Source organism: Oreochromis aureus, linkage group 13 (assembly GCF_013358895.1).
Source record: "Oreochromis aureus strain Israel breed Guangdong linkage group 13, ZZ_aureus, whole genome shotgun sequence".
NCBI lineage: Eukaryota > Metazoa > Chordata > Actinopteri > Cichliformes > Cichlidae > Oreochromis > Oreochromis aureus.
Genome location: NC_052954.1, coordinates 28,467,938 through 28,480,198, shown reverse-complemented (window position 1 = coordinate 28,480,198; position 12,261 = coordinate 28,467,938).

The window sequence follows — 12,261 nt, the reverse complement described above, 5'->3', positions numbered from 1 at the left end:
TTGCTGGTATTGGGTTGGACCAAGTTGGATGCATTCCTCAGAGACTTTGGCCCATGTTGACACAATAGCATCACACAGTTACTGCAGATTTATTGGCCTCACGTCCATGATGTAAATCTCCTGTTCCACCATATACGAATATGCTTGAAATCTGGTGACTGTGAAGGCGAGTTGAGTAGAGTAAATTTATTTTCATGTTCACAAAAACAGTTTTAGGTGATTGTGAAAAGGCATGTAACAATGGTGGAAACAGCATGGACATGGTCAACAACAATACTCAGGCAGGCTGTGGCGTGCAACCAATGTTTGGTTTGTACCAAGAAGCCGAAAGTGTGGCAAGAAATCAGGAAAGCAGGATGGCTCTCTCGCTCCTGTTGGTTATACCAAGTTTTGTTGCAGCAGAAATCAAAACTCATCAATTCAACATTTTTCCAATCTTCTACTGTATTATCTACTTCTGGTAAACATAAGTGAATTATACTCTTGGTATCCTGTTTTTGATTCAGTGTGTTGTGTGTTCTGAGATGTTCTTCTGCACATTTTAGTTCCCATTGCCTTCCTCTATAAGCAGTCTGGCCATTTTCCTCTGACCTGTGACGTGAACAAGGGCATGTTTATCCACAGAACTGCTGCTAACTGGATATTATCTCTTTTTAGGACCATTCTCTGTAAACCCTCGAGATGATTGTGTGGGAAAATTGCAGTAGATCAGTAGTTTCTGAAATACTCAGACCAGCTTGTCTGGCACCAATAATCACGCCACATTCAAAGTCACTTAAATCACCTCTCTTCCCCATTCTGATGTTCACTTTGAACTTCAGTAGGTTGTCTTGATTAGGGTTAAAGAAGCCAGGAAACACTAAACATACATAAACATAAAGGCTAATTTACATCATGGCTCTACTCTCGAAAACTAACACAGATGTAACTCTGGCTGTGAAGCTGATGAAACATAAAAAAAACACAATTCAATTAAATTTTCCTCAACAGTAAAGACTATTTAATAGTTAAATGAAGGTCAATAATGAAGAAACAAACAAAAGCTAAAATTTTTAAATCCTGCTCTTCCAATGTTTTTTTTATCCTGTTTCTCTCTGGATATGCTCTAATGTAAGTGTCAGTTTCTGTATTTCGAGGAATATCTTTCCATGCTTGCATCTGTCTGCCTACATGTGAGTTGGTACAAGTATGACTATCTGGTTCTACCACTGTCCATGTTTGTGTATGCTCTATATGTGAGCCTATTCAGTCCTGCTGTTTTCAACAGTTTGATATGAATGAGGACCGACTGTGTTAAAAGCATTAACATTTTCAAACCCCGAATCACTAATCAGGATGTTGTTGGGGAGGAGAGGCATTCGGCAGAATGCTGCATTATTTAGCATCCACTAGTTAGCATCCTCAAAGAAGGAGCTCACTCAAACACACGCACAAACACACGCACACGCTCGCACACACACTCACGTAAATGTGTTTTTTCACACTTTTTGATATATGAAATACTGAAATGGGAGCTAGGCAGAGCACATTAAACCACACAATCACAAAATCTCTCAATAATGAGGAAGAAACACATACACAGATTTCTTTTCACAATGTGCAAATGCATACACACATTTTCTCTCACTCAGATCTCAGATATACATGCAGAGACATCCTCAGACATCTCGTCATTGATTCAACCTCTGATAGGTTTCGGCCACTGAGTGGAGGGGGTGATGAAAGACAGCAGCAATAAGAGACAGACAGGTGGGAGAGAGAAGGAGAGATGGGGGAGTAAAACAAGACGAGGCAGAAGGGACGAGGTCTGTTTGGGAGAAATTTGTAGGTCATTATCTCTGGATTTTAATGGGGGTGTTGCATATAAATCCTTTGTGTGTGCATCAGTGTGTGTGTGAGTGTAAGAAAGTGAGACCTGTATCCTTCAGCGCTTCTTTATTCTTTTCACCTCCCTTTCTCCCTTCTTCACCTCCATATTTTCTCCCTAGTGTTCTACACTAGAGACTGTCTTTCAAAACACCAGAACAAAAGAAAAGTAGTACTTTCTGGTATCATGAGGAAACTGTACTACTAAATATATTATGAGATCAACTGGAAGAAAATCTTTCCAAGGTTGGTCATTTTTCTGCTTTAAAATACCCCAAAATAGCATGGATTCCTTTATATTAATCTCTTTGGATAAAATGAAAAGTACATGGTCATTCAACTAAAGTAACACCTGGTTTGAGGCCTCTAAGTTGCTGCCATGTTTCCAGTTTTCACATTTTGGTTTTTTTAAAGCAGCTGAAGCACAGCAGCACCTATTACCAGTGAATCATTTTGCATCAGTACTTTGTTAGGCCAAGGATGTTATGCTACTCTTTTACTTTCAGAAACATTTTTAACAAACAGCTTAACAAATAACTGGCTAAGTCACACAGTCAAGTGCGATTTGACATTTTGGAGATGTGATTCAGGCCACCCAGTGAAGGTCGCGTTGGCACAGAGGATTTTGAGGTATTATATGGTGCTTCTTTTTTAATGTTTTCCTCTGTTTGTTTTATTGTTTCCCCTTTTTATATTTATTGCTGTTTTTCTTTATATTCTTGGCAGTTGGATGGGTGGGGTGGAAGGTTCAAATTCCATTATAGAAATTCTATTTAAAATGAAATATATTCTGTGTTCATGCCTATTTGGTGTAATGAACTTTAGTTTAATGAGTCTTAAAAAAATCTAAAGATTAAACATGTTTCTTTGTGTAGCTTTTATTTCCTTTAATTTGTGCTCTGTTTTGCTGGATTCTGCCTCCTTTATGTCGTCCTGTTGTCAGTTCTCTGTCTCTATGTTTAATCGGTAGCCACCTGCTTTAGTTTGGTAGTCTTTTTTCTCCTGTGTTGTGTATTTAGTTTTACTCCCCCTGTCTTGTTTTCCTTGATTGGTTTCAGGTGTTTCTGTTACCCAGGTGTTTCCTCTGCCCTTGATTGCCTTCAGTGTGTCTTTGTGTAGATATTGCTTTTGTCAGATCACCTTTTTGTTTCCCTAGTTTGACCTGCTTGTCTGTGTGTTCTTGTTTACAATTTTTCTTTGTCTTTTCTTTGTTTTTTGAGAGTTTTCCTCCAGCATAAATAAAAGGCTACTTTTACTTTATCTTATTTGCCTCTGATTTTGGATTCGGATCTTTTCAACCAAACCCTGAAGGTCCAACATTAGCTCTCAACATTTGGCTTTCATTTACTCCTCAGAGAAATGATTGCCACGGATTTCCTGTAAATCTTTATCTGCTAAATTGTTGGCTTTGTATTCATAAATAACATAATTTGATTCAGTGTTAAGATAAAGCTGTTTACTTAAGCAGTTCTAATTTGCACTGTTAGACAGCCAATACAGCCATGCATCTGTCATTAGTGACTGATTAGAAAAAAATCAAATTCTTTCATTGTTTGGTTAGTTTTTTTTCCCTCCTGATGTATGCAGAATTAGATAAGATAATTAATAATGTCAGTCATGGGCTTGAGTTTCATTTCAGCATTGGGAGGAGGAGTACTTAAAAAAGGCTTTTGGGTTGGGTGGGGTTACACCCTATACATTTTTGAGCTGCAGGCACAATTTCCTGAGTTCTGGGGGGAAAATATTCTTGACGTTTTGTTTTTATTATTATCCCTACTGAGTTAACACATATACAGGCATAAATTTGCTCCGCCTTTTTGTGTTTTGTCTGATGCTGACTCCCCCAGATGTGACAGTCAGCATGTAATGATTGAACCCATCTGACAAGCTGGTTTGCAAACAGCAACAATTCTAAACTTATGGAAAAATGTCCGAATACCTGACTTTGGACCCTTTTTTCCGTGTGCCTCCTCCCTGATTATCAACTGCCAACACCAGATGAAATGCTGCAGCTGCTGACTAAGATCACAAAACTCCCTCTCTCTGTGTGTGTCACAGTTGTTTACCACAAAAGATTGGTTATGTGAGCTCATCATTCATGTTTTGGGAGTAAAAAGACCCTTCCTTGTCTTCACTGAGTTGATTCATAAACCTTGTCTTGTACGCACACCCCCAACCCCCACAGAAATGTTAAATCTACACCTATGATGTGAGTGGTGGATTGTTTACATTTGAGCTTTTAGGATTATGTATGATTTAGCCTATAGAGGAGACACTTTCTTTCTGTTCACATTTAAATGCAATGGGGGCGATAATAACAGAAGCAATGTCAAAAACTGTGGGGATTAAAATAGGGATGGAGGAACATTAAATTGCATGTAGCTAACATACAAATATAAATACTTAGCATGTTTGTTTTATATTGCTGTTTTGGCTCCTCATCTACCTTTTTTATTACCTCCCATCCCATTCTTTCTCTTCCTGAGTCACCCCGGGGCAGTATTTCACATTACTATGTACATCAGACACAGGAGCTCTGGATGAATACACCTCATTCCTCTTTGTAAACACACACATATATTTATTATTACACACATACACAAAGGGCATGCAGTGATCAGTCATGCCTGAAAACAGATCCTTTTTCTCATTGGAACACATGCAGAAAACACAGAATGATACAGTGCAGGAATAAACATACATTAGTGCACACAAAGATCATTGTGGTATCTTGGAATACACACACAAACACGGACAAATGGACACAGAAACAAAGAGCTCATCCAGAGCCAAGTAATGTTGACAGCGACCCTGCTATTTTTAAAGGGCACACTTCACAAGATATCATCTCCTCATCATTTGTCCTCAGGGATCTTGTCTATTTACACAACACAAAGACACACAGACACACACACACACACATGATGTTAGACGCATGTATAGTAACACAAAAGATTTTCACACGCATGCACACAGGAGGGGTTAATGTCCTAACATATATCTCTCTTGATTGGTGTGTCGTAACAATTCAAGCTGGTTAAAACTGAAATGACTTTTTTTAAAACTGAGGTCATGGGAGAGTGAGGCCTTGTTTGCCCTGGTTTCATTTTCACAACATTTTCAGATTACGAAAGCTCTGAATACACTAGATTTTACTGTAAATTCAAAAATAATATGAAAGATACAAATCAAGTCAGTCTCCAGGTTAAAGGCTGGACTTTTTTCCTTACATTTTAAAGAAAATTCCTGTTTTTCCTTCTAAGTGCAAAGTGGAACAAATATTTTACTGCTGTTCTTAAATTTTATAGGTTAATGTGATGAGAAATCAAGAACAGGTTGCAAGCTTTAGAGTCACAGCTGACTGACAGCATGAGGGAAAGCTGGATATTTCTGCTTTTCAGATACAGACACAAACACTAAATCATACATCTGCAACTCAGTCTGACCTGTTTTAAAACTGTCTGTCGTGATGAAGCAAGATGCCCACAGTCTGCCTGAGGCAGCCAAGTAGAAAAGGGTAACTCATCTGTTTGGCTCTAATTTGGGTTTTGATAGCTAGTAAATGATGTTATGGCCACAAATCTTTTTTTCACTTGTAGCCATAACATATTTAACATATATGGTGGATCGGCATACAAGAGCTTTTTTACTGGAAGCTCCATTATATCTTTGTTTTACAGACGATACACTTTATTTATGCGTGTGTGGATTTTATATGTTCTCCCTGTGGATGGTTAGGTTTGTACTTCCTCTTACAGGCAGGTAGAACAACATAGATGAGCTTTCTAATCTGCTTTCAAAAATTTACTTTTCCAGCAAAAATAATTCTTAAAAATGTAACCAGTTTTATGATATGACTGTCTCTGTGTTGTGGGCAGCAGTCTAAGTGGAGATGCACAGACCTTCTCCCCAACCTCTGGTGAGACCAAGGTGCTCCCAAACCAGCCAAAAGATGTGATTTATCTGCAATCCATCTAACCCAATACTCTCCACCCATTGGCTGCATTGCCTGCTCCTAGAAATCCTGTTTGTAATAACTATGTACAGAATTAGTGACAGAGTGCAGTTCTTGCACTCTGTCCAGTGGAAACATGTTTTACTTAATGCTGGTAAGAGCTAAGATGGCTTGTGAAAAAAGTTGTCTTTAAATGTGGTTTAGAAGATTTATATATGTGTGTGTGTGTGTGTGTGTGTGTGTGTGTGTGTGTGATCTATGTTGAGTCAAAGGGGCTTTGGTGTTGTGTTCATAAATAGTTGGTTGAAAATGGAAAAGGATCAAGGTGCCTAAATGAAGCCAACACTGACTATAAATGGGAAATAGCCATTTACTTTGCAGTAGATGATCTAACTTTATAACGTTATTACTGTAAATATATGTGGGGGGGGGGGTTTTCTCTGCATTAGTTACAGTTTATATTATATAAAATATTTGGACCTAAGATTTGGGGAAAAAGTAGAGATTTGAAAGAAACATCAGACATGGCATTTGATAATTCTGCCCAACTCGCTCTAAGAACGAGAGCCAAAATACAACATTTAGTGGAAATCAGGGCTGATGTGCATAATTTGTGTGACTAGAAACATGGAGGCTATGAGCCATTAGTACAAGCTTGCCAGGACGAAGGGTCATCTAATCGCATACTGTACATGGAATTGGATATTTCAATATGTCTACTCAAGTGTCCATGTTTAATATGATATACTGTATAATCCCAGTATGTTTGACCTAAATGCACAACAGCTGCTAAGAATGACCTAAAACTAAAGATATGCTGCTTTCTCACATGAAATGAATCTGATGCAACAACACACCGAGGAGGTCTGTACAACCATTAAACCATTTCAGTCACTATGCTGAAATTTACTGACAGCCATTTACATAATGCTTTTCTAACAGCCTTTTTGTGGTGGTTAGGCGATTAACAAATGTGTTGCAGCATGACTAATGAATCATGACTGAATTTACATGCTGAAATGTATTTAGTGATCAGCTTGTGCAGTAATAAGCATTGAAACATTGTTATTCGGCATGGTGTGAGGTGGGTGTATAGCACAGAGGATTTAACAGACTCTAGCATGTTCAAGGTGTAATCTGCAACAAAATAAAAGTTGGAGGCTGATGATTTCAAGGTTAAACATTTCCAAATCAATTTACCCATTCAGTTCCTTAAAGTTACAAATCTAACCTTGGCGTCCTGACTTGAATATAATTATTTTTATCTTTACTTTTTCAGTAAGAAATCTTTTTCTAGCTTCATTTTGACTGGTGCAATGAAGATTTTTAATGTTCTTTTCAGAACTGGTTGTTCCACTGAAAATATATTTTCAAAGTACTTGTTAGCAATATGAATGGGATTCAAATTATTTACTAAAGAGACAGGAAGGACTTCTCATCACTTAAGTAACTACTTCACAGTTCTTCAACTGCAGCTCCATGCTTTTGTCATCCTATGACATGCCTTTATACTCCACTTCACTTGTCAATATTCTGTATCTTCTTGGCAGGCTCTGTTCACAACCTGAAATCCTACACCTGATGATGCAAGCACTGGCCAAATGGCAGCAAGAGAGACTCATTCCAGTCACAAGACTTGTAATCATTCTCTTTATCAGATAAAAATGTGAAAATTTGATGAGGAGAGATAAAAAAACTGCAGTTTTCCCAGATGAATTCATCTTAAAATAAAACATTATGTAAAAAATACATTTTAACAGTAACTGCAAAGCCTAATGGAGTATATCATATTTTGAAGTAGAGTAAAATCTTGGCTAGAGGCATAATAAAAATTCACTCTGCCTGCCTTATTCGCTTGAAAGCAATATCTGTTGAACACCTTGAAGGGATTTCTTCAAGTTTGATGGAAATTTACACTTGCATTCAATGACGAAGTGATTAGATGGTAACAGGTCAACAATCAAGGTCATCCCGTTCTTGCAAATGAGGTATCTCTGGGGTAAGGAATCTCAGTAATGCATCGAGAGAAGATTTTTTAAAAAATTGAAGTCAGTTGGGGTTTCTCATGTGATGTCAGAGATTGGTTCCCAACCATATCGGACATGATACAACCAGTAAGGAAACTTCTATTGCCCAACTACTTAGCAGTGGTTCCTGGAGCTTGCTGGCTGTCGCTGGGTGAAACTGGTCGCAATGAAGGTGCTACAATGAAAACCTCGTATTGACTGCTTGGTTGCTAGCATGGTTGCCTATGTTTGTTTGTTTTTTCATGTTTGTCTGCAAATACTTACTAACTATTTCCTGACCAGTGTAGTAAAACTAGTACAAATTTCAAGCAGAAATAGAAGTTAGCCTTCAAAGTAAGAGTTTTGCCTCAGCACTACAGCCCACATGTTTCACAAGCATATTTAATTGAAAGTCAAATGGTCACCATTATGGTCCCGTTTGTGTATCATTTTTCTCATATTTCACACTTGTCTATAAACAGTTTCACCGGTGTTTATAGACAAGCCAGTTGGTTCCACTGAAAATATGTATCCAACAATTTGCTTGTGACCAAAGCAGAAAAAAGGACGTTTTTGCAGACTAGTTACAGAATACACATTTTTCCCTAGCGACAGATGGTTGCCAAGGGGTCACCGACTGGTCTCTAGGTTTCTGTGACTGGTGCTTTATTTACTTGATCCTATATTTTCACCATGATTACAACATGTTGACTTCATGTGGTTACTGGTCATATATATGGAAAACATCAATAGACTTTAGTAATCAAATGTCAAGTAACCTCACGAACACGTTTTTCCTTCCTCAAGAAATTTCATGCAAATGTCTAATGATAATGAAGTGATGATAGTTTATGTCCACATGATAAAATGTCCACTTCTCTGTGGCATCTTATTGTTCTGGAAAAAATCTAATTCGATGCCGTTACTGTTCTCACACTATACTTAAATTTGATTTGATACTGATTTGATGCCCACCTATTAGATTGCTTTAAACTCTTCTAGACAGTCTTCCAGACTGGCATGAAGTTAAACTGACTGTTGGAGGCATAAATCCGTAAGGTGATCATTTTAGTTTTATGTGATAATTAGGTAATATTCTGATATACTGGATGGGCAGATGGTCAGATTACAATGCTCTAGTCTGTTGCTTTTCTAACTATGTGCTGCCTGGTGCTTATAGATAACAATGCAGGGAATGGAGTTTGTTGTGATTCATGGTAGCATGGTTGTTTCTTATAATGAAGGGCTGAGGAGGATAAAATATGATGCTTGTCTCAAGAGTAGATGAAAACTGTCCAAAACAACAACAAAGAAAATATAAATGGGAACTATAACTTAAAAGAAGATGCACTCTTTTAGAGAATGAGCCAAAGATTTGAGGCACAGAAAGCTTAACAAATACAGACATTTATCTTCTAAACTGCTCATAAACAAAATGACTTAATTTTTGTTTCTCTTTTCAGTGTTTAAATAGATTTCATCATTCTTGCCCGCTCGACGTAGAAATCTATTGTCATGATGAGCTGTGTCGAGTGTAGTTATTTTTTTGAGTACCCAAGAGCAGGGTGCAGGAGGAAGAAGTACAAAAATAAACATTTATTGCTAATAAGTCAAAGAAATGCATAGTCCAAAATCTTCTAATCCAAGAAAACAGAAAAGGCAAAGTCCAGGGAATCAAGAAATCCAAAAATCACTAGGATCACAAGCTCAGGAACAAACTGCTGCAGATACCCAGCTAAATGCTAAATGGATGATGCAATACTGAACAAAGGAATTATAGAAGTATTTATAGACACACACTAATGGGGGGGGGGTTAACATAGGAGTGTAAATGAAATGCAGATGAAACTAATAAACAGCTGCTGAAAGCAATAAAGGGAAGACAGTCAGCAAGTAAAACGAAAACAGGACGCTACAGAAAACCCACCAAAATCTCAACGAAAACACAAAGAACCAACAGAGACACACTAACTAGACTCCAAAAGTATTAAGAATAAAGCTGGACATTAATCAAGATTAAGATCAAACACAACAACCAACAGAGACCCAAACCCATGGCTTCTGTATACTGAAGTGGGACCAAACCAAGCAGAACCAAACCAACAAAACCAGCAGAAGTTAAATTAAGAACTAATGCTGGATTTGCAGTAGTATAAAGATCTGTTTTCTTAAAGTGCTAAATGTAGTGCTATTCCTGACTGACTCCTTCACTATAATAATGACAGCACAGTTGCATGCTTTGCTTACAATAAAAAGATTGAGACTGCAGAGTATTTAAGGAGAGGTGTGACTGCTGATACTGGCAAAATGCTAAATGCCAAATGCTAGTGTAGATAAAAATAAAATCAAGAGACGGGTTTATTTGAGCAGATCTTAGCAGTGCATATGTCGGCATAACCACTTTCACTTATTGTAGTAGTAACATAATGATGTAGCATGTGTCTCATAAATGGTCTGCATATGTTACATGGTTGGTGTAGCCGCAGAGTCATGAAGCAGCAGAATTCATCGTGCAAAAATTACACAGATGTAAATCAAGCCCAGTTTTGAGCAGTTTTTCTCCTAAAAAAAATTAGTCTTCTGCTTATAAATTAACAAACATTTCAAAATTTCCAAGTCCCTGATGGCAGTTTTGAAAAACACAAATTATTTGAAGGGAAAAAACATATGGTTCCTTACAGTACGAGCGTGGCTTTCAAACTTTTCATTTATTATTGAAAACTAAGTCAAAATAAATCTGGTGGTTCTTCATTTAAAATAAATGCCTTGTTGAAGCCTGTGGGAGTCAACTGGACAAACTAAAAAGCCAATAATTTACTCTGAAATTATAACAACTTACTTTTACTTTTAAAAGCTGAATTTGCTCAAAGGTCAGCTGCAACTGAACCTTTAAAAGAATGATATTTGAGAACCTAACAGGGAACGTGTTTCTTTTTCAGAAACATTGTTGTTTTTAATCATTATGAGCAGTGGGAACATACTGGAATGGATAAGTAGGAAAAGTCCTGTGTCATGTGGACCCACCTTTGAGGTAGTGTTTCCAACAGGGATCTATATTTATAGGAAAAACATTATATGTGTTAATGATGAAAGTGGACCCTCTAGGCACATAGACACTATTTAAAAAACATCTGTCATGTTAGACATATTCCTCTCTTGCTCATCCTTCTCTTTCTTCCCTCTCAGTGCTCCTTGATGTTCAGCCCCCAATGGTCTTCTTCCAGTCAAACCACTAGTGGGGGAATATCGCCTGTTTCCTTACATGTCATGAGTGGAACGAAGATGCAATTTTTAGTGCCAAAGTGTTATTTAGGAAAGTAGGCCAAGAGCATGAGGATTTTTGAAAAGACAGAATGACAGAGATACACTGAGGGGTAGAAGGAAAGAGATGTGTAAACAAGAGAGTTTCCATCATATTTGTGACATTTTGTTTGTTTGTTCTTGAGACAACCATCAGTCTTGTACATGTCGCCTTGTTTACTGAAAGAAAACAGACAGCCAACATGAGGAAAAACTCTGCGCTTGTTGCCTTTATTCACATACATCACTGCCTCTGCTCTGTAAAACTGAGCTCAATTAATGTGTGATTTATAGAGTGTCTCTTTAGATTTAACAGTGGTTATGATGTGAGCATGCAAATGTCATTAAATGTGGCACATAATGTTAAGGATGTAATCTTAATTTTCATGAAATCTAATGATGGACTAACAAATAAAAAACGACACATTTTCAAACACCATCGTTCAGGCTTTCTTTGTTTCCTCTGGTGTGCAGCTGCCATTCAAGTCACTAGTTTCTTATTTCTTATCTGTTTAAAATGACTGTCTCTCTCTCTCTCTCTCTTTCTCACACACACACACACACACACACACACACACACACACACACACACACACACACACACACGCACAGTAATTTTCCGACAGAGAAGGAGTGAAGCGGGTGAAAGATTTTCCCTGAAGGTAGATGTTACTTCTTGGTCAGAAACAAGAAAACACTTAGGAAGGGTGGTTCACCAGGGGGGAACAAGAATACTGAACAGAGCAGACAAGACTCTCGAATGCAAAGGCTGCATGATGTTTCTATAATAGTGCAAGACCACTTCATCCTCCATTTCAATGATGGAGTGGAAAAAACTGCACACATAAGGTATTCACACTGCAAATTAAATGGCCAGAAATTTGTGCTTCTATCATTTTGATTGGTCAGATTTTAGCCATCTCACACCTCTGCACTTCTTTTCTCCTGGAGTTTTTTGCACTGTTGCTGTGCTTCGTGCAGTGCTGATGTCAGTCTCAGCAATACAGAGAAACTAACAGATTCTTTTTTTTCATTGTGTTTGCATATTGAAAAAACTTAAATTAGCGCTGTGGGTGGGGCTGCTTTCTGAGGTGCGGCCTCAGACACGACATTTGTCTGTTTTGTCAAGTCTAT